The 27,606-nt window shown below is 34.6% G+C and overlaps 1 pseudogene; it reads right to left on the bottom strand.

Annotated features, from left to right (window-relative positions):
• Positions 1-1,425: 1,425 nt before the first annotated feature.
• Positions 1,426-27,606, bottom strand: part of LOC138398064 (CBY1-interacting BAR domain-containing protein 1 pseudogene) — a 113,344-nt pseudogene continuing 87,163 nt past the window's right edge.

The following is a 27,606-nucleotide window of genomic DNA, read 5'->3' on the forward strand; positions in this document are numbered from 1 at the left end:
GAAGAAGTTACAGACCAAAGTCTCACAGCAAGTGAGCAGCAGAGATGTCGCCTGACTTTCACTTTACTGACTCTCAACCCTGTTTAAAGAACCTTCTCTAGAGATTTTAGTCAGTACTTTTGGAGTAGTAACATTATATTTGATTTCAGAAAGTCAATTTTGGGAAGCTTTTGCAAACTAGATTAGAACTGCTAAGCAAGAACTAAAATGTAAAATATGTTGCCAAAACTTGCAACATCTTCAATTATAGTACAAAACAAATGTGTAACCAGAATAGTTTCCAGAATACGAGATTTGAATGATTAAGGTAGCTTCCTTATATGGAAATTTAGGACATTTTATAGGCCCTTTGCATTTGCAGTTCTTCTCCCTAGTATTGGCATGGCTCACTTCTTCATGCCCCTTAGGGACATGTCACCTTCTCAGCAAGGCCTTCCCTGGCTACCCTACCTATGAATGCCATACACCCACTCTCATACTTCCTGTACTGCTTCCTTGTCTTTCATGTCTCTTTGACACTCATCCCTATCTAACATGGGATATATTTTACTTTTTTAGCTTTTCTTGTTCTCTGTGATCCTTAGCTAGAATGTAGGTCCTTGGTGGGGTGGGGAGGGCGTAGAAAAGATTCTGACATGCTGAAGGAACTCAATAAACATTTATTGAGTACTACATGAAACACAAGTATTTTGTCATTTACAAGACCACTTTGCTAATTTTATTAGCATAAATTGCCTTTAATTTTTTTCCATTTCTAGTAGGATTTCGTTTTGAGATTTTAATGTATAAAGTGAGTATAAAGTTTTATAGTTTAGTAATACTGGATTTCAAGTTATTTAAGATGAAAGATGTGGAAACAACCCAAATGCCCATCGATTCATGAATGGATTAGCAAAATGTGGTATATGTATACCATGGAATATTACTCAGCTATTAGAAATAATGGCGATATGGCATCTCTTTGGTTCTCCTGGAGAGAGCTGGAACCCATTCTATTAAGTGAAGTATCCCAAGAATGGAAAAATAAGCACCACATGTACTCACCAGCAAACTGGTTTCCCTGAGTGCACATTTGGGATTAACACCAATTGGGTATTGGTCAGAGGTCGGGGCTGGATGGAAGGGATGGGTGTATACCTACTTGATGAGTGCGATGCGCACTGCCTGGGGAATGGACACGCTTGAAGTTCTGACTGAGGGGGATAGGGTGGGGGGAGGGGAGGGGTGCACACCTACATGATGAATGTGATGTGCACTGTCTAGGGAATGGACACAATTGAAGCTCAGACTCGGGGGGATGGGGAGGCATGGGCAAGTATATAGCCTGATCTTTTGTACCCCCATAATGAGCTGAAAAACAAACAAACAAAAAAAAAGGATAGAAAAAAAAGATGAAAATGGAAATGTGAAGTTTATCTAAGAAAATTAATTTTCTTCTTCCGTAACGTCTAACTCTTCATCTTCATCATATTCTGCTTGTTGATCCTTTCTTAGTCGACACGTAGATACCTGTCCTTTTCCAGATACACACTTAGTTGACAGTGATCTCTGAAGAGATTAATTTGAATTTATTCTTACAATATCTCTAAATCTTCATCCTCATCAATCTTTTGTATGTTTTGGCAGGCAGCAGGGTAGACCTCTAATGCCTTGCAGTGAAATAACATTTCAACTGTGATAAATTCTGAAAATATAGTCTTTATATTTTTTATTTTCTGCTTTTCAAAATTGCCAATTGTTTTCCCCAGATGACGAGTTATTTGGGTAGCATCCGTTGTAGCTCTCTGTAATTTGGTTTCTGTCTTGCATGTTTTTAAAGACTGAAATTCCAAGGATACAGTAACATGTCCATCAGATGGGTTTCACTGACGAGTTATTTCTGAGTTAACTGCTTAGCTTCTTGATTCCTTGCTGTTAATGTTGCTTTGAGGTCATCTCATTTCAGTGTTGCAGTGGTTCCATAAGCTTTCAAAGGTTCAACTACTTTGGCTTCAAGTCATTCAACTTCTGCTTGTCAATAATCCTGAAGTATGGCAAACTTATCAGCAAAGTTTTTCAGGCCCTGCTTTAAATTTGGAGTCTCTGTAGAGGCATACACGTTGATTTCATTCACCAGGAGATCTGCTTTGTCTCGCAGCCTGGCAGTTTTCCGTACGTAGGCAGCAAAGATTTGGCACAGCTCTCCAAAATGCTTCTCCACATTTGTGACAGCATCTTGCAGTTGTCTGGTTTGAGCGTCCCAGACACCCAGTCTCCAATGCTCCTAGGCAATTCTCACTTTGCTAATTTTAAAAGAAATTAAAAGTAAAAACTGATTTAGAAATTATGTATGTAACTTAGTATTCCATATATATAACTTGCAAAAACCAGTTAGCTTTAATAGGTACTTATATTTTGTACTTAACAAATAAGAATAAGTTTTATTTGACCGTTTTCCAAAACAGTGATGAAATGTTTAAACTATTAAATATCTCAATTAAATGCCTAAATAATGTTTTGTCATACTTTTGTGCATGGATATGAAAAATATTCAATGTTACAGAATGATATACAATATAAAAGTAAAGGTGAGAGATACAGTAAGTCTACATATTTAACTTTAGAAGATACTGACAATTTTGTAAAGTAATAGTGCTAATGTTCACTTCTACCAGCAGTGTATTGTTTTTGCTCCACATTCTTGCCAATACTTGGTACTGTTGGTTTTTTAAATTTTATTGACTCTGGTTGGCATGTGGTGGTATCTCATTTTAGTTTTATTTAGCATTTCTCTAATTACTAATGAGATTGAACATCTTTCCATATATTTATTATCCATTTTGATGCCCTCTTTTATAAAATGTCTATTTAAATGTCTTATCTAGTTTTCTATTGTGTTATCTGCCCTTTTTATTGATTTATAGTATTTCTTTATATATTCTAAATAGGAGACCTTTGTCAAATATTTTTGTTGCAAATGTCTTTTCCCATTCTGTTGCTTGCCTTTTCACTCTCTTAATGGTATCTTTTATGAGCATAATTTGTTAATTTAGTATAGTACAGTTTATCACTTCTTCCTTATTGTGTCCTCTTTAAGAAAACATTTACAAGCCCAAGGCCATGAATAAATGTTATGATATCTTCTAGATGCTTTATTGTTTACCTTTCACATTTATATATATAGTTTCCTCCCTCATCCACCCCAAGTTGATTTTGTATATGGAGTGATGTTAGGTTCAGACTGTATGTTTTCCATGTGGATATACAACTGAACCAGCACCATTGATTGAAAGGATAATTCTTTATCCAGCACTCTGCAATATTACCTTTGTCATCAATTAAGTATTCATATAACTGTGGCCCTATTTCCAAACTCTGATCTTTTCTGTTGGTCAATGTGTGTATCTTTGTTTAGTACCAAGTGTCTGAATTACAGTAGCTTTTAAGCAAGTCTTTATATTTAGTAGAAAAAGTCCTCTGGCTTTGTTCTTCAGAATTATCTTGGCTTAGGCCTGGCGTGGTGGCTTATGCCTATAATTCTAGCACTCTGGGAGGCCGAGGCGGGAGGATCATTTGAGCTCAGGAGTTCGAGACCAGCCTGTGCAAGAGCGAGACCCTATCTCTACTAAAAAAATATAGAAAGAAATTAGCTGGACAACTAAAAATATATAGAGAAAAAATTAGCTGGGCATGGTGCTGCATGCTTGTAGTCCCAGCTACTCAGGAGGCTAAGGCAGTAGGATTGCTTGAGCCCAGGAGTTTGAGGTTGCTGTGAGCTAGGCTGACACCACGGCACTCTAGCCTGGGCAACAGAGTGAGACTCTGTCTCAAAAAAGAAAAAGAATTATCTTGTTTTTTTTTTTTTAACTGTTTACATTTCCATGAAAATTTCAGAATCAGTGTGTCAATTTCAACAAAAAACACAGCACACCTGAATTTACATCAGTTTATATATTAAATATATAAACTAATTAGGAGAGAATTGAAATTTCTGCAATACTGAGAGTTCTAATTTATGAATTTGATATATACCTTGTATTAAGAGTTTTAAAAATTTCTTAATTTATCAGAATTTTAGGAATGTATAAAGTGAGTGGCATGACATTTATAAAACCAAGGTTAGAGGAAGAGGTAAATCAAAAGAGATAAGTTCTGTCTGTCCTGTTATTTAATTATAGGTGGTAGAACAATTTAGTCAACTACTTGCTCTCAAAGCAGCCCAATCTGCCATTTAAACCCAGGCCAAAGCCAAAAGTATGTGACTCTAACTGTGGTAAGACACATTCCGAGAGGGAAATTTAGTAACAGAAACTTCGGCTGGGGGTCACCTCACAAGAGAAGGTTTGCTTATATTCAAAAGATAAGCCAGCATGACCAGAGCTCATATATTCAGAGTCTGTACTCAGAACCAGGAGAGAAAAGATTGTCACTGGAACTGAGAACATATGTTGCAGATAGCAATAATCAGGAATCTAAACACCTATGTACAAATACAAACTGATAATCAAGAGTCACCAATAATTTAAGAAAAACTAACACAGGCACAAAAAAGGAATATCAAACTCAAAAACAAAAATAATTTTACCTTTTGGGAATGGGAAAACAAAATATAGGAACAAAAGAACACTAATTATAATTAGTATCAGATAAACAGGTAAGATGTATCTGTCTTGACACAACTAGCTTCTATGAAAATGAAACTAATTGTTATAAGTTTAAATAAAACAAAATCTTAGTATTGGGGATGAATAGTAGAAATAACAGGTCTAAACATCAGTTTCCTGAGCTGGAATGTTGAGCTGAGGAGTTTTTACATAACCCATATAAAAATCATAAAGATATGAAAAAAGTACAGGAGTTTGTTGCATTTGGTGCCTTTTATTTCTCTTTTCGGGCTTTGAAGATTCCTCAGCTTCACATACTATATGCATTTATGTTCAGCCTTTGGGAGACAGGAGAGAGAAAATGTTTGAAGTCATAAAGGGAACTTCTAGAAAGGATTGAGCATAATAGATGTAACAAAATAAGAAGATGCAGTGGAAGGAAGGAGCAGTTTTATATTTAAGTAACTGATATACTTACCTTTATTATATTCTTCATTTCATTTTTTGTGGGGTTTAAAAAAATAGGGTCTATCTTTTCCTTCCATCCTCCTACTCCTACAGTTAGCAATTTGTTTGTAGTTCTTTTGAAAGATGCCTTATAATTTTATGCAATGCACTTATATCTCCCCTGACATAGCATCTTCAGACATTCTCTATTATCTCCCACTATAAAAGGTGAGGAACTAGCTAAATTTTATTTAATATTCACTGTGTTCCAGGCACTGTATTAATGCATTTATCCTCACAACAATCCTATGAGTTATGTACTATTATCATCCCCATTTTACAGATGATGAAGCTGAGGCATCTAGAAGTTAACTGGATCAAGTTTACATAACTGGTCAGTGGTGGACTACACTCAAACACATTGGCTTTCATGCCTCTGCTTTAACATCTTTATACCATATGGCTTCTCCATAGGTCAAGGCTATACCTATATTATAAATCTGTTATTAAAGGATTATGTAAGAATATAGGTACTTTTATCAACCTTAGCTATGAAATTTTAAGTGTAGAAATTTGCCATATGTTATGAAATTATTTATAATGGAATTCTGATACCAATGGTTTCTCAGTACTGATTGCTCTGGAAATACTTACTGGATGGATTCTGGTGCTACATTTAGTTTTTTATTAGTAACTGTGAAAATAATTCCCGTGTATTGTTAAAGCAATTAAATGGTGAAATAACTTTAGAACATTAATCTTTACTTATAAATAAATTCCCCTTGGGCAAACAATACATGAAGATAAGATGATACAGCTTAAAATGAATAATAGGCTTTTATTAAAGTGTCTAAATATGGCAATAACTGAAGAGGTCAGCTGGCAACTGTACTGTTTTGGAAAGCTACTGACTTTGGGAGCAAAGTGATGTTGACAAAATCACCTCTACTGTTCAGATTTGGAAGTTTGATGGCATCCTGTGTTCACTCTGTAAACAAAAATATCTCGAGGAAAAAAAGGAAACAAAATGTTTTCCCCTCCTTCCCCAAGTGGCACACTCTCTTGGCTGCAGTCCCACAAATATGTTCATTGAAACAAAACCAAAAAAGTGTTTACAGCCAGATATAAAACCAAAATTCTCTATAAGAAAGCTGATTCAGGCCGGGCGCAGTGGCTCACACCTGTAATCCTAGCACTCTGGGAGGCCGAGGTGGGCGGATCGTTTGAGCTCAGGAGTTCGAGACCAGCCTGAGCAAGAGCGAGACCCCATCTCTACTAAAAATAGAAAGAAATTATATGGACAGCTAAAAATATATAGAAAAAATTAGCCGGGCATGGTGGTGCATGCCTGTAGTCCCAGCTACTCGGGAGGCTGAGACAGAAGGATCCCTTGAGCTCAGGAGATTGAGGTTGCTGTGAGCTAGGCTGACGCCACGGCACTCACTCTAGCCTGGGCAACAGAGCGAGACTCTGTCTCAAAAAAAAAAAAAGAAAAAAGAAAGCTGATTCAAAGCCATTCATAGGAAAATGACATGCTTAAAGCTTCTCATAGCTTAATAACATCATCTTTAAATAGATGTTTTAAATGTTATATTCAGAACTTGACCTTAACTTTTAAAAAATCCAATTTAATTACTTTATGTCTCCACTATATAGGATTTGAGAAGAGAAAGTTTAAAGTCTTTCTCAAACTCATCCATGAGCACTGTCTTCATTATTTGTCTTTTGTTCTTTCACTTGCTGTTTAAATAACATAATGTTTGCATTAAAATGTTAAAAATTCAGTTTCAAAGACATTCATAAATTCATTCTGAAAACTGAAGAGAGTTTTTATATTTTATTGGGATTCCCGCAATCAGGTAGATATAACCTGAGATTAACCTGATGTTCAGAGGCATATAATATAGTTGAAAATACAAGAACAATGTGATGATTTGGTAGCTTCCTGCCAATCAAGGATATGTCCCAGAATATAGAGCAATAATTTGGAAAATATGGGAAAAATTTTAGAGATATGGAAGAAAATTCAAGGAGGTCTCACTTCCAAATTAACAGGACATAAACAGATGGTGGCAGAATGATAATTTTTGAAAATAGAAGAAAATTGCCCTTAGTTTAAAAAAGACTTGATTATTCCAACTCCCACCCAAAACTATTGGTGGATGCTATCAGGGAGATATTCTGCAACTCCAAAGAAAAAGATAAATGCGGTGATACAGAAAGAACAATGAGAGGAAATTTTAAATAATATAGGTATGAGATGAACAAAAATTATTAGAAGACAGTGAGTACAAATTGAGAAGCAAGAAAAAATGTGTCTAGTCAGAATCACCTCTAGATGAATGAAATACTATAGAGATAATCTCTTTTAGGAAATCCATACACCTGCTTTTTTTCCTTACCTTCTTATTGAAGTATTAACACACACAAAAAGAGCACAAATCAAAAATATAGCTTACTGAATTTTCACAAAGTGATCACCCCTGTGTAACTATTACCCAGGTCAAGAAAGAAAACATTATCAAGACCGCAGAAGTCCTCTCTTCTGCTTCATGCCCTTCCCAGTCACTCTTCCTTCTCCCTTTCCAGAGAGTAACCACATTTCTCACATTTAGTGTCATAGATGGTTAGTTTTGCTTGTTTTTCAATTCCATATAGATGAAAATATTTATTTATTCCTATGCATTCTGTTGTCCCTGGCTTCTTTCACTTTTTGCACTCAGCATTATGGTTATAAATTTATCCATGTTTTTTTCTAAAGATTATTCTATTGTGTGGATATACTACAATTTATCCTTTCTATGATGGACATGTGGGTGTTTTATGGCTATTACAAATAATGCTGCTATTACAAACAATGCAAATAAAGGAAATTGGCCACAGTAAAAAACAACCTTCAACCTCTAGGAAGCTATAGATAATAGTGTTCAAGAATGAAATAATATTAATTTAGAAAGCAGCTTAAGATCTTCAAATGAAACTCTTAGCAAGTTATTTTCTTTTCTATTTTCTTGTATTCCAAGTATGTAATATATCTTGTAACATATATAATTAAATCTTACTGCTTTTATCTACTTTATTGATGATTAGCTGCCCAGTTATCTTCTAAGCATTCTTTGTATGTAATTCTCTTTTCTAACTGGAACACCTTTAATGAGAGATAGTTTCACTCAAGTTGCTGAACAGTTGAGTCCCATAAAGTTAATGATCATCCCAGGATTAAGTTTATCTCAAGAATTTTAGTGCCCTTTTTTATTATATTACTGATGCTCAGTTTCATCAGATGTGGTTTTTCTGCCTTCTTGCTTCTTGATCATGTTAAATCCTTTGATTTCCTGGTTCCATGAAGATATATCTTATTTGTTTTCCAGTGCTTTAGAACAAGTAAGAGATACCAATATATGAAAACAACCAGCAACCTTTAAGAAAATGATACCTCCATAATGCTTTCCACAGGGCTTGCACTAGTTTGCAGTCCCACCAGCAGTGTATTAGTGTTCCTGTCTCTCCACACCCACGCCAACATGTGTTGTTTTGGGGTTTTTTGATAAAGGCCATTCTCATTGGAGTTAAGTGATATCTCATTGTGGTTTTGATTTGCATTTCTCTGATGATTAGGGATGTTGAGCATTTTTTCATATGTTTGTTAGCCATTCTTATATCTTCTTTCGAGAAGTTTCTTTTTTTTTTTTTTTTTTTTTTTGAGACAGAGTCTCACTCTGTTGCCCAGGCTAGAGTGAGTGCCGTGGCGTCAGCCTAGCTCACAGCAACCTCAAACTCCTGAGCTCAAGCGATCCTCCTGTCTCAGCCTCCCGAGTAGCTGGGACTACAGGCATGCACCACCATGCCCGGCTAATTTTTTCTATATATATTTTTAGCTGTCCATATAATTTCTTTCTATTTTTAGTAGAGATGGGGTCTCGCTCTTGCTCAGGCTGGTCTCGAACTCCTGAGCTCAAACGATCCGCCCACCTCGGCCTCCCAGAGTGCTAGGATTACAGGCGTGAGCCACCGCGCCCGGCCTCGAGAAGTTTCTATTCATGTCATTTGCCCACTTTTTGATAGGGTTGCTTGATTTTTTCTTGCTGATTTTCCTGAGTTCTAAATAGATTCTTGTTATCAGTCCTTTATCTGATGTGTAGTATGCAAAAATTTTTTCCCATTCTGTAGGTGGTCTGTTTATTCTCGTGACTGTTTCTTTGGCTGTGCAGAAGTTTTTTAATTTAATCATGTCCCATTCATTAATTTTTGTTGCTGCTGTGATTGCCTTGGGGGTCTTCTTCATAAATTCTTTGCCTAGGCCAATGTCTGTAAGAGTCTTTCCTACATTTTCTTCTAGAATTCTGATTGTATCACGCCTAAGGTTTAAGTCTGTTATCCACCGTGATTTGATTTTTGTGAGAGGTGAAAGCTGTGGGTCCTGTTTCAGACTTCTACAAGTGGCTAAACAGATTCAAGTAGACCTGCCATTTGACCCAGCAATCCCATTACTGGGTATATACCCAAAGGAAAAAAGGTCATTCTGTAACAAAGACACATGTACCCGAATGTTTATAGCAGCACAATTCACAATAGCAAAGATGTGGAAACAACCCAAATGCCCATCAATACATGATTGGATTAGTAAGCTGTGGTATATGTATACCATGGAATATTACTCAGCTATAAGGAATAATGAAGATACGACATCTCTATGGTTCTCCTGGAGAGAATTGGAACCCATTATATTAAGTGAAGTATCCCAAGAATGGAAAAACAAGCATCACATGTACTCACCAGAAAATTGGTTTCCCTGAACATCACCTAAATACAAATCTGGGAACAACACCAATCGGATATCAGACTGAGGTGGGGAGTGGGGGAGGGGATGGGGGGTATGCCTACACAATGAGTGCATTGCGCACCGTTTGGGGAATGGTAACGCTTGAAGGTGCTGACTCGGGAAGAGGGGGTGGGGAAGGGAGGGATACATACCTACATGATGGGTGCAACCCGCACTATCTGGGGAACAGACACGCCTGGAGCTCTGACTTAGGGGGAAAGGCGGTACAGGGGCAACGTATGTAACCTGCAATTCTGTATCCCCCATAACAAGATGAAATAAAAAAAAAATAAAATAAAAAAAAAGAAAATGATGTTTATCTTAATTCTATAGTATTTACAAACTATCATTTAATGAAGGTTTAACTGGAAAGTATTAAAATCTCAGACCTAGTAGAGAGGATATTACCAGCAATTTCAGAATTCAAAAATAAGATCAGTTTGTTTGAATTGAAATTTCAGTTTTGTTTTCTTTCCTTACTCTGGCTATTGTTTGCTAAGGGGTAAGATATAAAATCACTGAGATTTCACATTGGAATTATTAATTCTAAAATAAAAATTAGTGGATTGTTTCTTCCATAAAATAACATTTTAAAATATATTCATTGATTAATCTTATTAATATGAAGTTTATAAAGAAAAAACTTTGGTGAGTCATTTTATTGATTTCATAAAACCTACAATTTTAAGGTTACACTTTGGTTTGTATAAAATGCCAAATCACAATAGCTTTAATGCCCATTACTGCAAGAGTCTAATGGGCCAATTAGACTCTTAAGTCTAATAAACTAAGGCCCACAGGCCAAAGTCAGCTTGCCATCATTTTGATAACACCTATACGCTAACAATGATTTTTACAAATGAACATTTGCAACCAATTTGATATAAGGGGGTACTAACTTTGAACCCTCATTAAGCAAAATGTTCCAAAAGAAAAAGAAACCCTTCCATTCTCATTAGTATATTTTTCAATGTACTCAATTATAATTATATTTTGAATTTTGTCAGTAGAGCAATTTGTTGTCTACATTTTGTTAGATTTTCTGTAATTTGTTATGTTCTGTATAGTATCCTCAATTTTGCCTCTCAGCCTGAAAAACCTAAAATATTTACTATCTGGTTCTTTACAGAAAGAGTTTGCTAATCCCTGCATCATTACATCACCAAATGCTACCATCACACTAGTGAATTATCACGATGGAATATATTTTTTATAAAATCTACTCAAGATATCATTAATAATTTTCTTACCAGAGTTGTAATTTTCTTGAACTTATACATATATCTTTTCTTCTGCAGCTACTATGAATGTAAGGGATTGGAATTGAAATATATTATTTTGGTTCATGTCTATGTAAAAAATGTGAATAATTTCTCAACTGTTAACTCAGCATATGTGACCACATTCAAGCTCTGCCTTCCTGCCTGCCTGCAAGGTATGTAACTATTACTGTCATTTGAAGAAGGAGTTGCCTGAATGCCCAGGGCCGGGCACTTTTCTGGGTATCTCCTTTAATCCTCACTCAGGGTTCATGCTCTGACGTCTGGCTCTGAAACCTGCTCTGTATCATGCTTTCTCCCATTGGGAGAGTCGCTATGTTGTTTTTTCCTACTTGTGTGGTTTTCGTGTTTCCTAACATGAATTATTATCACAGATTTCTTTTATTTTCCTCTCTTATTTACCTATTCTTACTATTTTTTAACAACCACTGTTAGTAATCCACATGTGAAGACACACATTCATGGTAAGGCTTGAGAAGTAAAGGGATTCTGGGACATAAGGATAGGAACGTCAATATTAGAGAAAAGTAAAATTGGCAGTGAGGTGAAGAAGGAATCGTCATGGAACTACTATACTCTTGCTCTTGTTGAAGTGAGTGTTAGGTGATATTTATTGGTATTTGAGGTTATAAGAGGATAGAAGGGAGATGAATTTGAGGAAATAACTTTAGCACAGAGAAGATTTATCATCTATTATAGTAGAAAAGGAAGAGCCCACAGGACAAAGATTGGAGATACGAAAAAGGGAAGGAATAGTTGTGGAGGCAGTGGGGGTATACTTCTTATACTCAAACAATATTGGAAAAGGAGGTGCTAGATGAATTTACTTAAATATTAATGGAGTAGAGAGTTGGAATTAAGACAGATGAGTGTCATCTTACTAAACTAGAAAGTGCCATCAGATTTCATTTGTTTAATTGCTCAGATAATTCAAGTGAAGTGACATGGAAATGTATATACTGGTTTAAGAGAGCTGACTGAACATTTTGACAGCTTTTTTCTGTCCTCTTTACCAAAATTCCATTGAAATGACAGGAGAAATATAAAACAATAATAAATCCATACCAACTTTAGAAAGCAGGGAAGGGTGTCATCAGCAGTGTGAATTTCTGGAAGATGCAAAAGAAATGGGAAAGAAAATGTATGTCAAATCCCAACAAAGTTGACCCTGCAGCTCCATAGAGATGGAAAAGATCCTCAAAACAAAAAAAACCTGGCAATAAGCCCAAGATTAAAGGCTTCAGGAAACTTGGAGGAATAGGCTTTGTCTTGTTGGCTAGTTAATTAATTATATAGAACAACATAGAACAATTGCACCACTGTCCTGCTTGCAAAGCAGTTGACTCTCTTATGTACAGGATAAAGCCACAAATATGGAAATCCAAATCTGATGTGGGAAATTCCCAAAAGAGACTTAGATGGGGCAGAGTCTTCCCGGACTTAATGGGCCTCAAAAGAGAAAGAAGTACATACACACACTCCAAAGATATACAACCTATACAAGCCAGCCTGTCAATGTGCCCAGTACCCATGTAATCATCGTCATCCTCAGAGTCAGGTGAACACTGTCACTTGAAATATACTCCAGCTAACAATGCAAGAACCAAACATTGAAGAATAACTGACATAAGCACAAAGAGGTATCAAACTTAAAGAAAACAATGTAGCCTTTGAGGAAACAATATTAAGTTGGGAAACAAAGAGAATTTGAAAATTATTTTACTTACGATTTTTAGTGACATTCAAGCAGATAAAAAATCTGGGAAGAAACGCTGCTGTGAAAATGAAATGATTAGTGACTTTTTAAAAAAAATCACTCAATAGTTGAGCTGAATAGTAGAAAGAACAGACCAAAGATCAGTTTAGTGAACTGGAAGGTTGGACAGACTAATTTTCACATAACCGCATGTAAAATGAGAAAAAGGAGAAAAATATAAGAATTTGTTAACTTAACATCCTTTCTTTTTCCTTTTTGGGGTTTGCAAATTCTCACCCTTGTTGCAATTCTTTGTTGGTCTTTCTTCTTGTCCCAATCTTGCTGTATATCTTCCAGAAATTTCTTACTGTTCTTGTATTCTGGTAGCATATCTCTAACTTTGCAGCATTGGTAAAGATACATTTTTAGATTTTTATTTCTACTGTCACTTTAGAATTTGGAGACAGACAAGAAATAAATACTTAGGTTTGATTAGTCACTTTGAGGCACAACAATATAATCTTAAGATTTGAGGGAAGAGCTTTTTCTCATTCAGTACTTTGGCTTTCTTTTCTTCTCTTTTCTTTTCCCTTTTTCTTTTATAGTTGGCTTATTTTTTAGAGTTGCCAGAAAAAGTACTTTTCTTTTCTTAGTAGATTTCCTTCTCCACCAGGGTGACATGAAGATTGGTGGTGGTCTCTCTCACCCCAAAGAGAATCTGCACATTCAGAATATTTCTCATTGGGTACTTGCCGGCATAGGATCATATAATCAGTCTGTCAAGGTTAGTAGATTTGCTTAACATTTTCTTCTTTTTGTTTTTGTGGCAACCAAGTGAGTATATGAAGTAAGTTGACTAGTTGGCTCTTTTTTAATAACAAAGTTTATGACTAAAATCATATAAGTGATCTCAGGTATGTATATTGACATCTTTAAAATGGGAGACCTTGATTTTGTAAGCAAAAACAAGAAAAACAATCCTATTTAAGATATCCTATAAAATATATTTATATGTGATTTCATGTAGGAAAAATTTTTCAAAACACATGCTACACAGTTTTTTGATAATTAACTGAAAATAAATATATATTTATTTTACAGTATAGTTTTATATCTTTAAAATGATTCCTGGATCAGTTTCTGCAGTGTAAAACTTCTAGTACTTCTTATTTGTTATAGTCTAGCATAGGATATAAAGCAAAGATATTTGTTATTTTTGGTTATTGATTTCTAGCTTAATTAAATGGTGGCCAAAGTATGCACTCTGTATGATTTTAGTTTCTTGAAATTTATTGGGGCTTGTTTTATGGCTCAGCACATGATCAATTTTGGTAAATGATCCATATGCACTTATGAAGAATGTGTACTCGATGATCATTGTGTGAAGGGTTGTACATATGCCAATTAAGTAAAGTTTATTAAAACTGTGCTTTAGATCTGCAGTCCTCAACCCCCGGGCTGCGGACTGGTACCAGTCCCTGGTCTGTTAGGAACCAGGCTGCACAGCAGCGAGCAAAGCTTCATCTGTATTTACAGCCACTCCTGTCAAATCACCAGCGGCATTAGATTCTCATAGGAGCGCTAACCCTACTGTAAACTGCCCATGCAAGGGATCTAGGTTACAGGCTGCTTATGAGAATCTAATGCTTAATGATCTGAGGTGGAGCTGAAGCTGTGTTGCTAGCACTGGGGAGCAGATTATCATTAGCAGAGAGGTTTGACTGCACAATAAGTGTAATACGCTTGAATTGTCTCAAAACCACCTCTCTCCCTGGTATGTGGAAAAGTTATCTTCCATGAAACCAGTCCCTGGTGCCAAAAAGGTTGGGGACCGCTGCTTTAGATCTTCTAGATCTTTGCTGATTTTTTCTTACTTTCTTTATCAATAATTGAGAGGGGATGTTTGTATGGATTTGTCTTCTCTTTAAATTCTGTCAATTTTTGCTTTAGATATTTGAAGCTATGTAAAATCACATTTAGCAGTATTTCATCTTCCTCGAGTCATGCATTCTACATTAATAATTGAGTAACTATACCAACTTTCTTTTGTTTTGTATTTCCATAGCGTATCTTTTTCATCTTTTTACTTCCAACCTTTCTCTGTCCTTATATTTAAGAAATATCTCTTATAAGCATCATCTAGTTATATTTTGAATCCAATTTGAAAATATTTGCCTTTTAATTGGACCAATTACTTTTAATGTAATTACTGATATATTTGTGTTTATATTTATCTATTTTCTGCTTGTCTCACTTGTTTTATGTTCCTTTTTTTCCTGCTTTACAAAATTTAAGGTTAATTAGACATCCTTCATTATTCTATTACCTCCCCTTTATTACTTTGTTAATTATATATTCTTTTACTCTTTTACTGTATATCCTAAAGAATACAACATACTTCCTGGACTTATTACAACCTAATATAACTTCATGTGTTTATACTTGAACAAGTCTAGATCCTTAGAATATTTTAACTTCATTTATTACCATACTTTGTGTTATTGTCATTAATCATCTTAGTCTTACATGTTTTTTTACCCAGAAAACATCATAGTTACTGTTTTGTACAATCACTATTTATATTTACCCACATTTTTACTCTTTTTATTGTATTTCATTCCTTCCTGAATTTCTCTGTTTCTATTAGGAATCATTTTCCTTTTGCTAGCAGAACTAACTTTAGTATTTATTTTAGTGAGGATACACTAGTGAAAATTTCACTTGATTTTTGTTTTTCTGCAAAAGTCTTTATTTTGTCTTAATTTTTGGAGTATATTTTTGCTGGATAGAGAATTCAAGAAAGACAATTTTCTTTCAGCAGCTTGAAGATATCACTCCATTTTTTTTATTTCCATTAAGTATAAGAACATAATTCTTATGCTTAATTCTTCCACTCTGTTTTTTATTATTTCCATTAAGCATAAGAACATAATTCTTATGGATATACCTTTGAAGATAATGTATATTTTTGCCCTTTAGCTATTTTCATTCTTTTTTCTTTTTCCTTTGTCTTTGGTTTTCATCAGTTTTACTGTGATGTACCTAGGTGTGGTTTTCTTTGCCTCAATGTCTTTCACTCTGGAAATTCTTCATTTCTTTAATTGTTTCTGTCCTAGTTTTTCTTTCCTACTCCCTCTGGGACTCCAAATAGATATACCTTCTTACCAGTCCCATATGGCAGCTATAATCTTTCAGTATTTCTATTCTTTTTATTCAACAAGTTTCAGCACAGATACTTTCTGATATTTCTTCCAGATCACTAACCTTCTCTTCAACTTCCAGTATGCTACTTAACCTACTTATTAAGTTCTTAATTTCAGTTATTACATTTTTTTCAGTTCCAGAATTTCCATCTGATTTTTTAAAAATAAATTCTAGCACTTTGGAATCTATAAATTCTCTGCTGTATCATCTGTTTTTTAACATACTAATTAGAGTTTTTTTTTTATCCAAATGGATAATTTCAATAAATGAGTCATCTATGGATCTGTTTTTTTTTTTCCTCCTATCCTGTTTTGTGTAATGTCTGCTATTTATTTTTTTATTAATGCTAAGTATTTTGTTAAACCATAGTGGTTCTGGATAATGTTACCTCTTTCCATGGATCTGGCTGGCTAACAGAGTGTTGGCAGATTACTTTATTCTAATTTGGGGACTCAACTACAGATTTTATAATGCTCAATTTGCCTCTTGTTTATCTCTGCTTTTCAATTACATGGACACCAAGGTTCCCAGTTGAGATCTCTGAGTTTTTAATCAGAATCTCTCCCCCTTAGAAGTTTCTGAACTCTAGTTTTTGCCTCTATAGGACTGTGAGACTATGGAAAACCTTGCTCAGTCCTTCATTGGCTTTCTGCCTAGCTTCCTCTTGTTTTGTATAATTCAGTATTTTAGCAAATGATTTCTTATTCTTCAGTTCATTTATCTTTTGGAAATGCATGATTTATTGTTTATATAAGATTTTAAAAATAATTGCACGCATCGTAAAATACACACTTTTAAAATGTAGTAGCTTTCCTTATCCTCGCATTTAAAAAAAGAAAAAGAAGCTTCTTCATATAGTCTGCTTTCCCTGGTAGCCAAATAAAGTTTGTTTGTTTTCTTTTTCTTTTTTTTCAATTTTCTTAACCAGGCTTCAGACTTTGTATCATTAAAGTAGTTATTCATGTTTGGATAGTCATAAGATTATAAAATTTAGCGTTGGAAGGAACCTAAGACATCATCTTCTGTTGGCTAACCTCCCACACAGTGCAGAAATGTTTTCTGCAGCATCCTTGGCATATGCTCATCCGGTCTCAATTTGGATATCTTCAGCAAAGGAGCTCATCATTTCCTGAAACAATCCATTCTGTTGGACAACTCTATTTTAAAGATCCTTATGTTGAGCTAAAATATGCCTCTTTGTAACTTATACTCATTTAATCATTGTTTCAAGTTTTCCTTCTGGAAAAAGTCAAAACAAGCGAACATTTCAGATAACTGTACTTAAAGCATATCTTAATGTCATTTCTGTCTTTTTTTTCTTTTCCTTTTTCTTTTTTTTTTTTTTTTTTTTTTTTTTTTTTGCTTTCTTGTCCCAAAGCATTAAACAGAAATTACTGAACTTGGGTTAAGAATCATAAGGAACGGCATCTATTTTGTAATGATTAAAACAACTAGCTTTATAACATACATATCCCTCTGACATTTTGAAGAAAGAATCTTTTGTTGAGTATCTTGAATTTTACTTTTGTGCAGAAAAAAGAATAAGAAGACTGCCATTTATTTTCAAAGATGACACCACATAACCTCTTATGGGGATGTAGAGGAAAAACAATCTTAGTTACCAAGATGTGATTGAAATCTGGCAGTGTACATTTTTGTTTTCTTTTAATACTTGTAGATTGCTTTTAAAACCTGTTGTTTGGGCCTTAATAATAATTATAATCATACAACAGCTAATACTTGCTGAGTACTTACTGTTTAATTCATGTATCTTGTCTCACTTTTAGACGGCATTTTCTGCTCAGTAAAAACCTCCCATCCCTTTTAATATAATATATGACGTAAGCAGGGAGTCAAAGAAAACATAAGAGTCAAAGAAAGTACTATTAGTAATTACATTGGGACAATAGATATAAACTGGAACTATCTAGGCAGATCAGAACTTATAGTCATTCTTCTTAAAGCTGAACTTCAGGTTATTCTATCAGCTAATACTATTTCCCAGAAATTTATATATACATGACACATTGTTTCAAATAATGCCAAAAGGCATTCTTATGAGGTCATTATGTCCCATCCCGCTTATGATTTAGGCTTCTGGCTACATCCTAACCCCTTTTTCACATTCATGATTGTGCAATGTAGTTTTTTGTAGGCAAAAACTGCCACTTTTTTCATAACCGGCCAAAAGTGAAAAAGGTCAATTTTTCTTACTGCATCATCCCTCAGCTAAAATAGCAGAAGCTGTAGGGTGTGCAAGGCTAGACCTCCTACTCTTAGACTATCCCTTATTGGCCCTTACACTGTTTTTAAGATGTGAAAAGAGGTGGAGTTCTCAAACCAGACTGCATAATCAAGTGGTGCTAATGCCTGAATGTCACTCTAGTTTTTTTAATTGCTCTGAATGGGGCCTGGGTTTGTTATTTTTAAAAATTCCCCAAGTTATTCAAATGTGCATCTACAGTTAAGAGACACTGTTTTAAGGCTACTATGACACAGGGCAACAAAAAAACAAAAGTTTTCTTCTAAGCCCAAGAAAGTGAAATGCTACTGACAGTTAAAAAGTGCACACAGGAGTATCCCACAGATTACAGATATTCACACCTCAAGATCAACAAATCACTCTGAAACATCTGATTAATTCTGAATGAAACTTTCAGAATCCTGCCAGTCAGATCAAGGGTGGAAGGAAATTTAATTTTCAAAACAAATACTCCCTTTTAACCTCAACCTGACAGAAATCAGTTTGATTAAGATCTTATGTGCAGAAAATAAAAAACTTGGTGAGTTAGTTCGATTTTACAATATTTCTTTGTTTTTAATTTCAGAATATTATGTGAGTACAAATACATTGGTCACATAAATTGCCTTTGCACAGCCCAAGTCAGAGCCACAAGCATGCCCAGCCCCCAGACAGTGCGCACTGCACCCATTAGGTGTGACTTTACCCATCCTCTCCTCCCCGCTCCCACCTGCTGGATCCCCGATGAATGTTACTTCCATGTGCGCACATAAGTGTTGATCAATTAGTACCAATTTAATGGTGAGTACGTGTGGTATTTGTTTTTCCGTTCTTGTGATACTTCACTTAGAAGAGTGGGCTGCAGTTCCATGCAGGTTAATACAAGAGGTATTAGTTCACCATTTTTTTAATGTCTGAGTAGTACTCCATGGTATACATATACCACATTTTATTATTAATAATCCACTCTTGTATTGAGGGACATTTGGGTTGTTTCCATGTCTTTGCAATTATGAATTGTGCTGTTATAAACATTCAAGTGCAGATATCTTTTTTATAGAATGTCTTTTTTTTTTTTTTTTTGACAAATACCCAGTGATGGGATTGCTGAATCAAATGGCAGTTGTACTTTCAGTTCTTTGAGGTTATCTCCATACTACTTTCCATAGAGGTTGTACTAATTTGCAGTCCCACCAGCAGTGTATGAGTGTTCCTATCTCTCCACATCCATGCCAACATTTGTTGTTTTGGGACTTTTTGATAAAAGCCGTTCTCACTGAAGGTAAGTGATATCTCATTGTGGTTTGGACTTGCATTTCCCTGATGATTAGAGATGTTGAACATTTTTTCATACGTTTCTTGGCCATTAATCTATCTTCTTTTGAAAAGTTTCTGTGTCTATAATATTTCATACTCTAGAAATTGCATCAAAGAAATGATTAGGTAAACTTGGAGGAAAATAAATCCATCTGCTTCCTTTTGTTAACAGAGAAAAACAGCATAAAATACCTGTTTCCCTCTGCTTTTGCTTTTTTGCTTTTTAAAATGGGTTTAAGGCAGTTATTATAGATTCTCTCTAAGGAGGAAATTTTCACACATATAATATTCATTAGGAGTAATATTAGATGATCGCCATACAAAAGTGCCTCTTCTTTTTTAGCTATCTTTTCTAATTTGTACACAATCAGTCATTTTACCTGTGCTAGCTCTAGGATGGATTGAGGAAATTTTTTTTTTTCATTTTAATATCAAATGTTCTTTTTCTTAATGACTTTACATCATCATGTCCATTGTTCTGTTTTTTTACATATTATACTATTTTCTTTCCTGATTATATTATGTTCAAAAAAGGTAGCTGCCAAATCATAATTATGACCCATCGGTTAGGTATTTCTGATTCTACCTGCTGGAATGAATCTCCCATGAGCCAGCATCTCAGCATTCACACTAAGCAGTGGTCCATAACACTGCCAGAAGGCTGTACTGCAATCAAACTTCAGTTCTGAGAGTTAATAGTTTCCTCACGCTCCTCCCTCTGTGAAGTATATTTAGCTGAGCTTGTGCATATGACTTCAGTTCATAAAAAGTTTACAAGTACAGCTGGAATGCTTAGCATTTGATTGTTACATAAATATTTGAGAACATATGTAAACTTGACAGCATTAGTACCAGATGTTCCAGTAACACAATAATGTACTTTGAATGTCCGTTCTCACTTTCGACTTGTTTACTTTGGCAATACCTCTTTATCTGCTAACTTTCAGATAAGCATATATTTACTCTATCCATAGTGTTGATCCTCTTATTGTTACATTCAAATTACATTTATCATATCTAGTGTATAGAAGGACAAATAACATAGACACTAATATGTTAAGTCATCTTTACATATATCTTATTATATATAATTGAAACTATTTTAAGTCCTAAATGTTTATGGCATATAAAGAAGAAAGCATCTTCTCTGGGCAAAAGTATATATACTCTCATCTCAATAGGAATTACCTTTCCAATTGGAGGTTCTCCAAGTATATTCTTTCTTTTTTTGACCAATAGTAACTTAAATGAAGAGATTTCTATCTACTGCACACATTCCTCTGCCTTCCTTAGGTTTTCCCCACCCTATCACCATACCTAACTGTATCTTTTTGTTTGGTTTGGTGTTTTGTTGTTTGGTTGAAAAATAATAATTGTATGTATTTATGGGTACGATGTGATGTTTTGATATATTTTACATTGTAGAATGATAAAATCAAGCTGATTAATATATCCATCACCTCACATACTTATTTTTTGTGGTAAATGATAGAAGCTTTTAGCATTCTAGAGCAGTTTTTATTTCTTTAGAGGTTTATTTTGCAATCATTTTAAACTTACAGAAAAGTAGCAAAAATAAGAATAGTATTTAATACGTAGAATGCTCACATATCTGTCTGTATATCTTCTACCCACATTCACCTGTTGTTGACATTTGCTCCATCTGCTTTATAAGTACACTCATGCATTCACCCTCTCTCTCTGTCTCTGCATATATATGTGTATATACACGTGAGATATGTATGTATATGTTTTATGTAAACACATGCACACACATTTTTTCTAAACCTTTTGGAAGTTAGTTGTATGGCCCTTTATTCCTATTACTTCAGCATCTATTTCCTAAAAATAGGAATATTGTCTTGCACACAAGTAAATTTAAAATTGATGCATATTTCTAATCTTCCACCGTATTCTAATTCTATTGGTTGACCCAGTGATATCCATTATAGTATTGTTTTTCCTCTAATACAAGATTCCACCTAAAATCAGGTATTACATTTAGTCTCTTCAGTTTTCTTTAATCAGGAAAATTTCTATAAAGCTTTTCTTTGTCTTTTGTAATACTGACACCTTTGAAAACTGTAATTCCATTTTTAATAATAGAAAGTTCTTTCTTTTGGTTTTGCATGATGTTTCTTCATGGGTAGATTGAGGTTATGCATTCTGTGCCAATTACAGACTGATAATGTGTTCTTCTCAGAGTGTCACAGGTGGAGGAACACTATACCCATCTGCCCTCAATGGGGATGTCCATCTTGATGACCCAGTCAGAGTAGTACCCAATTTCTCTGCCTTATGGTTATCCATTTTTCTCTTGCCACTAATAAGAAATCTGAAGGGCAACAATTTAATGCAAATATACTAGAGCATGGTTTTTTTAATGACTTAAGCATTTTTTATGATTGTACTATGTAAACCATACTATAAGATCCCTAAATCTGCCCAGATTTCCCTTTCCGCCTTTTTTTATCCCTGAAATGCTTCCTTTCCTCTCACCTATCTTGCTTTGAAACTGCTTTGGTTCTTAAGGCCACATGACAACATCTATCCAGTCTTTGCTTCGTGGCCTTTCCCAGTTGAGTTCTTACTTTTGGAGTCAGATTGAATATATTGGGTGTGGTCTTTGCAGGGGGGCTCTGCTGAGGTAGTTAAAAGGTTCTCTGGGAACCATAGTAGCTCCAAAGTTTACTGAAGGAGGTAAACTATTTGGAGAAAAAGTCCAAATATGGTCAAGAATGAAAGCAAAAGCTTGAAGCCAGAAACTTAATTCTTAGACTCAGAATGAGAGGTTATGTAAGCCTCCAAAAAGACAATAAATCATGAGATCCAAAGCCAAAATCAACAGGTTCGGAGACATGGTACAATTTATGTTAAGGCAAGAGGTTTAGAATTAATTCCCTGAGATTGATAGAGGTCTGTCTTTATGTGAAAACATCTCTATAGCAAAGAAGCAAGCCTAACACCCTCAAGAGCCTGATGCTGCCTTGCTTGGGCTTTGCATGATAGAACATCATGATTCAGTAAGGGGCATGACCTCAGAAGGAGTAGAGCAGGATCCAAATTAGAGTAAGCATAATAAGGAGTAGTGGGGAAAAAAGAAGTGAAAGGTAAATAGGTAAGTGATTTCTAATTTTCAGAGCAGGCCTATGAATCATACAACAGGCTCATAGCATGGATGCATGGCACAGTTCTGGAAGGAAGAGAGTCAATTGAGTTCACTGCTTGAATTATTTACCTTGATGGGAAATGTGTTTTATTTCTATATAATATTGTAAAAATTATTTTAGAAATACACTATTATAAACTTCAAACTCACCTCCAAAGATACAGAAAAACAAGAAAAATGTGCATTAAGTTAGTAAGAGTAGATCTAATTAGCATTCTTATAGAATGAGCTGTAGATTTACTGGAGATTTACTAAAGGGAAAAATACCAGAGCACCAGACTAGCACATCAATCATTTGAGATTGTCTGACAGTCCTGAAGAGGATATCCTGGCTGCAGAAAGCACATTGCTGTCTTAAGGCTAGGGGCCCAGGTCAGAACATAGTAAGAACAAAAGATGAGCAATTTTGAGAGGAACCAGCTGGCTTAAGGTGATCCAAAGTGCACAGATGTTAAAGACTTAGTGTTCCAACAATGCCATTACCTAACACAAGAAAAACAGAATAACCATTAAAAAAATTATAAGCTTGATTTACCACATTGACCCTTGAGGTCTGACTTTGGTGTTTCTTTTCCATTATGCTAATTTTCTATTACTATTTTAATGTAATTTTATTTTGTGTTTTCTGGTTGATGGCTGTAAAAAAGAACAGAATTTCTTTAAAAAGCTGAAAATTAAATTGTAACTGATCTTTGTTAGAAATATGTATAGAATTCTTCTGTTGATGTGAGATCTTTAGTAGGCTTTTTAACCAAGAATCTGTGATTTCCTCTATACTTACTTCAACATTCTCAAACCCTAACACAGGTGGTATTGTGGCAAGTAAAGAGATGGTAGATCTGAAGTCAATTATGAATCTTCTAAAATGGTAATTGAATGTAAAAGGGAGTAATCTAAAACTGAAAATCTAAGTGGTTTGAATCATGGGAGTAATCAGGAGCTAAAGACATAAGTGGTTTGGAAAATGTTAATTTTGTTGGTGCAGAGTGTCTATGGGTATGTGGTTAAAGTCATGAAAAATACTTCAATGTTCTTTAAGACTTTAGTCATTGTTTTCTATTAAATAATATTGAACATTTTGTGAATTCAAGGAATGTTACTAGTAATTATTTGGAGGCATAATACACTCTAGAAAACAGTTACTGTGTACCCTTTAAAGATATTTAAAATAAAGCACCATATATAGTAGAACCAACAGGATACTACCTGACTCAGAGGTATCCAAGTTTATTTATTCAATGAATATTATCAAATACTTAAAAACCTTTATGCTTATCTCAGTAGCATTATTGAGTACATGGGTTGGTCATGTGAAAATTCCATGTTATATGCACCATGCCATACAAGGAGATTTCCCATTTGCTCTCATATGAAAATGTGAAAACAATAGTATTAAAAGTGTCCCTCTGTGACTAGTTGTCTCTATTTTCAATTCTAGGTCATAATAACAGTATAAAATAAGCAGAATTACAAATTTGATTATCAAACTCTGCAAGTACATCACATTCGTTTGTTATTTGTATTCAGAGAGTGTGAGGGTGAGACTATCTAATTTAGCTGCAGCTTGCTGATTTTTTTTAAGCCATCAAAATAGCTTCATAGAGATGAGCTTTGAAGAATGGCTTAAACATACTCTTTTTTTCTTTCTTCTCAGGTTAGTGTCACTTCAAAAATAAAAATAAAAATAGGCACTCTTCCTGGAACATCGGGAGTAATGCTGGGTATAAAAAGGCTTAGAATATACTTAACTATAGTAATCCTTCCCGACACACATAGAGATGAATTGATAACCGGATTTGGCATTTCAAATATTTTTTACCCAAGGCAAAGGCTTTAGGGTGTTTTCTTGGAATTAGAGAGTTTAGAGATGAAAAAGGTGCCATTTATTATTTTCTCTTTCTGTCAACTGAGGACTTCTCTTTGCGATCATGTTTATAATACTGGGCCTATCTGTTCTTAAATGTTTCACCTGTTGAAAGATGTTCCATCAAAGGACGTGCTAAAATGTTAGCTCATGTGTACCCAAGATTTTGACTGAATAATATTCTAATAAAATCAAAAAGGTAATTTATTGGAAAAAGAACTTGAACTTACAATCGGAAGTAGTAAGTTCTAGTCAAGAATCTACAACATAATTTGTACATGATCTTGAGCAAATCACTTAGGATCTCTCATTTCTCTATTTCCTCATGTGATATGTGAGAGGTTTTGGCTAGCCTATAAGATTAGATCAGTTAGATAACGAGATGAATGTGTGATTTAATCAAATTAACCACATCAACTGATCAGTTTAGCCAAAATATTTAAGCCATTAATGTAAGAGTATAAACAATCAGAAAACTAGATTGTTGTATCTGAGAACCTCAATATTTGCTTTCTTAATATTAGTACTACTTTTCCAAGTCATAACAACTTAAAAGACCTTTCCCTTAAACATGGTATTATACCATTTTGCTGCAGTATTATTCTCCAGAATATTACCACAGCTTAGCTATTACCAGGGCCATAGAGTATAAGTGAACAAAAAATGATTAACTTTTACAATCCCACTTTATCATGGGACTCAAAGAAGAAAATACCTGCCCTTCTTTAAAAAATAAAAAAGATAACTGTATTCCCATTCCTCACAAAAAAAACCAGACTATTCAAATAGAAAGTAAATAGTCACTAACCACCCCTTTTTTTAAACTTGAGAGCTCATTAATTTTAATAAATTTTCTCTTTACCAAAACTGACATATTTTACTTCATCACCAGGTTATTTCTGATTGCAAAGATATAACCTTACAGTAGACTTATAATGAAAAAAGCATAGGATTTAGAATCAGGAGATCCAGCTTCAAGAATCTGTCCTATCACCTCTATATAGACAGATTTGGGTAATTCCTTTAACACCTCTGAGCCTCAATTTCCTTATTTTTAACAAGGTGGTAGCAGTAATACTTACTTTTGAAGCTGCTGTCAAGAAGAAATGAAATAATGAAGGTGAATCATAAAAAGTAGTATGCAATATTAATACTGTCACAAAAATATTCTAAAATATTTTATATTTAATAAATTGCATTTTTCCATCTGACTACGTACAGATAACATAATACATTTACAGAAAGTATTTTAAGCTCAAATATTAAAGGTGGAGGGAAAGAAGGAAGAGGAATGGAACCAATATTTCTTGAGTACCCTGCCACAGCATCATGATGGAAAAGCAGGCAGTGCTTTATTTTCTAACTCCAACATAATGTACTTTTTGACTCCTGAATAAGAGACAAGGCATCACCACGTTATCACCTCTGTAAGAAAAAGAAACATCCTTTCTGGGTTTTATAAATTGTGGCACAAAGAGGAGTTGCCCCTAAATGCAGAAACTCGAGCTTTCCTCTACCACCTCACTGCTGCACCATTTCACCAAATTTTATTTTTTAATATATAAAACATTGGCCGGGCGCGGTGGCTCACGCCTGTAATCCTAGCACTCTGGGAGGCCGAGGTGGGCGGATCGTTTGAGCTCAGGAGTTCGAGACCAGCCTGAGCAAGAGCGAGACCCCATCTCTACTAAAAATAGAAAGAAATTATATGGACAGCTAAAAATATATATAGAAAAAAAAAAAATTAGCCGGGCATGGTGGCACATGCCTGTAGTCCCAGCTACTCGGGAGGCTGAGACAGGAGGATCGCTTGAGCTCAGGAGTTTGAGGTTGCTGTGAGCTAGGCTGACGCCACGGCACTCACTCTAGCCTGGGCAACAGAGTGAGACTGTCTCAAAAAAAAAAAAAACATTGTAAGTATATAGCTTACAAATCTAATTGATGTGGTTCCTCACTAATCTATGAACTGATTTGTGTATCAGAAGATTGCTATTCAAGTTTGAATCCAGGTGGATATTTAGCTGAAATGCCATGAGAAAGAAAAGAAAAGAGAAAAACCGTCCTCATTATGAATATGAGATAATTACTTTTCAAAAATCATTGCAGCCCCAATCCAAGAAGGGGCCACAAGGTTTAATTGTGGGTGTGCTATTTACAGATTAATTAGGACATTTAACTTCATTTTTTATACCACAGAATTAATCCCATAAAAATTAGTGATCTCGAAGGAGTCAGTTGTCAACTCTGACAGGATCTCTTTGCCATAATCTATTAAAATGCTGCTTTTATCTTGTCTTGCCTGTGTCATATTTTATGGATTTTTTCATAAACACTGCCTATACTTCATAAATGTCTCAATTTTCTAGTCTATTAACATTACTTCAAAAGCAATTGATAAAAGAGTAGGGCATGCATGAAATAATATACCAATAATGTGAAGTGCTGGAGGCAAGAACAGTGGGTAGGATCTGCACAGCTTGTGAGCTGAAACAATGAAAGGATGTTTTATCTACTACAATAAAGAAACAAATGATCATTTTTGATAGTAGAAAAAAGATTGCTAGTAATTGGGCAGATGAAAAATGGGTTACACAGAAAATACAGCATATTTTGAAAATGATAACTGAAATGAGAAAATAAACATCCCCAAGTATATATTTACATTAGAGGGAACCTTTTCCCTTTGGTTAGTAAAGATTTCATATTCAGCCTGATTTGTCTTAGTTCTATATATGATAGTTTTATTCAATATATAAATATATTTCTTTTGAATGCATATATTTTAACAAACCTATATGTATTTAATGTATTGACTACAATAGATGTTGGAATTTATTTTTTAAAATCTTTATAATTTTTTATTTCAGTTTTTGAAATTAGTTTTTCTTTTAATGTATGGATGATAAGTCTATAGAATCCTCTTTATATTTTTAAAGCCCTGATGCAAGACCTAGGTTGATAGAATGAAATGAGAATCTTATA

Source organism: Eulemur rufifrons, chromosome 2 (genome assembly GCF_041146395.1).
Source record: "Eulemur rufifrons isolate Redbay chromosome 2, OSU_ERuf_1, whole genome shotgun sequence".
NCBI lineage: Eukaryota > Metazoa > Chordata > Mammalia > Primates > Lemuridae > Eulemur > Eulemur rufifrons.